A 4,019-nucleotide genomic window follows, 5' to 3' on the forward strand; every position below is an offset into this window, starting at 1 on the left:
AAGCCATGGTGAGGACACTGAGTCTGAAATCTTTTGAACCTCTCCCAAGCTTCACAAAAGCTCTCATTGTTTCTTTGAGCAAACCCAGAAATTTCATTTCTCAATCTAGCAGTCCTTGCATTTGAGAAGAATTTTGCCAAGAAAGCCTTCTTGCAAGCATCCCATGTGGTTATTGCTCCAAGAGGAAGAGTCTTCTCTCAAAGGTGAGCCTTATCTCCAAGTGAAAATGGGAAGAGCCTCAACTTGAATCCATCCTCACTCACTCCATTAATCTTTGTGAGACCACAGATTCTATCAAATTCATCAAGGTGGTCTAGAGGATCCTCCATTGGCAACCCATGGAACTTGTTGGCTTGAATCATGGAGATCAATCCACTCTTGATTTCAAAGTTGTTGTTTGCTACTGTGGGAGGCACAATGCCAGCTCTCTGGTTGTGGGTGTTGTGTGCATCTCCAGCACCAATGTTCATTGGTCTTGGAACTGGATCTTGTTGCTCCATTACCACTTGATCTCCTTGCTGTTCTTGAACTACTCTTCTTTGCTTATGTCTCAAACCCTTTTGCAGTCTGTGGATGTTGTCAATAGGCCTTTGAAGATTGTCTTTCCCCTTTGACCTTGTGGGCATCAACAAACTGAGGTACTGACTCGAACAGGTGCACGGTCGAGCGCAGGCTCGAGTGGGTGGTCGAGTCGACTGGGAACTGATGTCTATTTAGATACGCTGTCTGACTCGATCAAGTGCTCGATCACTACTCGGTCGAGTGGTGGTCGAGTAGGTGGTCGAGTGGGTACCTGAAACTCAAGACAGCCAAGCAAAAGAAGATTCGAGTTCAGCAACTTCACAAGTGTATAAATGAACTTAATCTTAGACTAATATTTATCCTAAATGTCACAAAACACTCTCCGATGGGCAACGGCGCCAAACTGAAACTAGATATATTTGTGGTTATGGATTGATGGATGTATGCAATGGTGAGATATTAATGAATGGATGGTAAAGTGTTTCAATTCCCCTTATGTAGTTGCAATATAAGAGGTGTCAATCCAATCTGAGAGTTTGTGAACAATCAAGATGTGTATATGAGCCTAAGTTAAGCCAAGTATGCAAGGATGTTTGTCACTAACAATCCTATTGATAAAATGTAAAGAGCAGAAAGTAAAGCTACTAGAACTACATGCTAAATGTAAATGGAACAGAATGATTATCACTAATATGAAACTAAAACAGAAATAGAAACTATGCTAATGAACTAATGTAAGACAAGTAATGAACATGACACTAAGAGAATGCAACAGAAATGCAACTAGAATGAAACAAGAGATAAGACAGGACAACTACAAATCATGAACAAGAGTTCTGGGGATGAACTCGAGCAAGCACTCGATCGAGTGTAGATCGAGTGCAGGGTCGAGCTGGTCAAATCCGTGAAACAGAGCAATACAAGAAAAACAGAGCAACACAAGAACGAATCAAACAACAATCAAACAGCAGGATTAAGACTTAGAAATCAATAAACAAGGAAGGTCTTGAGGAGGGATTCATGGGCTGGACTAATGATTGAGGTTATCTAACTTGGTCAACAAATCTCAAGCAAACTTTGAGCTAATCTCTAGACATATAAATCTAAGACATGTTTAATCCACTCTCATGGCAAGAAACAATCAAACCTATGCATCTCTAGACTTGTACTCACATAGTAAAGAATATACATAAGCAGCCATTAAGCAATATGTCTCATACCAAACAAGACCTCTAATCTCTTAGCAAGCCTAGTGGTAAGCTCTAGATCTAGCCTTATCTATGCTTCTTAAACATTGGTGTGATGCTAAGATGCTTGAAATCAAACCCTACCCTCTCAGTTATAGGATCAGCATTAAGAACATCTAGCCTAGAAGAGATTCTACCACAATCAAGCTTGACCAAAGCAAACAAACCTCAAACACAGCCCAGCCTAATCCATCCTCAAGATCCTAAGCTACTACTCACAAGAACACATGATGAACATCAAAGTCATAAACCCAGAAAATACTGAAACTTGCATCAAATGAAAGATAAAGCAAAGATCTACAATATTGGAGAAAGAATCAAAACCAAATTCTCAATATTCTGAAAGTTATGAAACCAACAATATTGAAGAATCTAGTGTTTTCTCTCTTAAAAGAGTACAAGATCTAAGAGAAATAAAAGTGCAAAAGGAATAATTCCCAAAAGGGTAAAAACTAGGTTTCTGACTATTCTAAAAAGCTGGACTCTTTGGGTGGCTGCTGGTACAAGCCCTAATATAGAGAAAGTAGTGGAAGCCCTAAAAATGCTAAAAGACAAAATAGCTAGGCGGCTCGGCCAACTCGACCCGGTGCTCGGTCGAGTGACCGGTCAAGTTGGCTTCTCTTGTGCAGCTTCCACTCGGTCGAGTCCCTCTCTGCACACGGTCGAGTGTCTGGTCGAGTGGGCGGTCGAGTGGGACTCCGGACATTGGTTCTTCAGCCTTAACTCTCTTGCTTTCTCTTCATGATTGCTTCACTTCTCCTCAGCACTGCTTCCATGCTCCTTAAGCTCTAAAATCACATGTTTATGCATGAAAAGATGCAAATGCAATGCAACTAAACTCTAATGCATGATTAGTCCTAAAGCTATGCAATAATGATCAAAATGGATAGCAAAAGATGAAAAAGATGTGAATAAACTAAGGGAAAACTGAATAAAATATATGAACATTAGTAGGGAAGTTGCACAACAAAGGTTCCATGGGAGCTCTAACCATTGGAGGCATCATCACTCCAATACTACAAGCTGCTAAGGTGCCACTTAGAGGAAAGAAGGTCATGCCTAGATGGATAGATTCAAGCTACCTCACCTCCACACTCATACTAGCCAAGGAGATGCATCAAGGAAATCACATTTTCAACTTTGAGCTTCCAAAAATTGGGAAAAGACAACTTTTCCTACCCAATCAAGAGCTCACCACCATACAAGAAGGAGCAAACATTGACTTTTGGCCAGCAGAGGAGCACTTGTTTGATGGAACAGCTCAAGTTAGAGTTGATGAAGCTGGAGATGTGCAAATGGCTGATGGGGAGGAACAGTTTTACTTTGAGGATTATGAGCCCAACCCAAGAGATAGTAGAGGAGTGAGGGAGAATAGCAAGAGGTTGACACTCCTACAAAAGTGGAACAAATGGCATGGGAAGAATTTTGATAAGTTAAAGAAGAAGGTGGGGAATATGGCTAAGACCATCAAGGGCCTAAAGAAGGAGATTGCTGAGCTGAAGAGTAGAAATTCTTCACCAACACCATCTAGCCCTTTGAGGAGGAGTAGCTCAACTAGAGCACTTTCAAGAGTTGAAAACCCTGTGGAACCAGCTAGACCCTCAATGTACGAGCCAATTCAGAGGAAGAGGAGTTCAAGTAGCCAAGAACAACAATTTTCGAGGCACTCGACCGGGTCAATCGAGCACCCACTCGACCGAGCACCCCAGATGCACTCGGCCGAGTTCCAGCACAGAACACCTTATGGCTTCCCAGCTCCAGCTGCTTATCCATGTTATCTAGGTTACCCTCCCTTCCCACCCCAGTACTTCATGGATCCAGCACTCTTGCCCCAGTTCTACCAGCAGCAAGGTCAGAATTTTGGCACTCGCAGTCCAACTCGACCCCCCCCCCCCACTCGACCGGGCACTCGACCGAGTGCCAATCGATTGCTATAGTCGAGTTGTCCCAATCTCCTTCTCCAAGTCATCAACAAAACGCCAACTACACATTTGACAGCATGAATGTGGATGTGGACAGCTTCTTCCACAATCCATGAGGTAACACTGTCACCTTCCCTTGTAAATACCATTGCATTTCATATTGTGTTTTGTTTTAAGTCTTGAATCCTCTTACAAATTTATTTCACACAGAGGACTGTGTGATTAAAGTTTGGGGGAGGGTTGAGATAGCATTTGACATTGTGTTTTGTTTTCTTATTTCAAATTTTTAGCATAATCATGTTAGCATTTGCATAGCATCTAAGGCATA

The 4,019-nt window shown here is 42.0% G+C and overlaps 1 non-coding gene across 1 annotated transcript; it reads left to right on the plus strand.

The window, feature by feature from the left end:
• Window positions 1–107, plus strand: LOC147926958 (small nucleolar RNA R71). Its single transcript, XR_015583153.1, has one exon. It is a non-coding gene; the product is annotated as a small nucleolar RNA R71 (small nucleolar RNA).
• The last annotated feature ends 3,912 nt before the right edge of the window (window positions 108–4,019 follow it).

This window comes from Camelina sativa, chromosome 15, assembly GCF_030686135.1.
Source record: "Camelina sativa cultivar CO46 ecotype springtype chromosome 15, ASM3068613v1".
Lineage (NCBI taxonomy): Eukaryota > Viridiplantae > Streptophyta > Magnoliopsida > Brassicales > Brassicaceae > Camelina > Camelina sativa.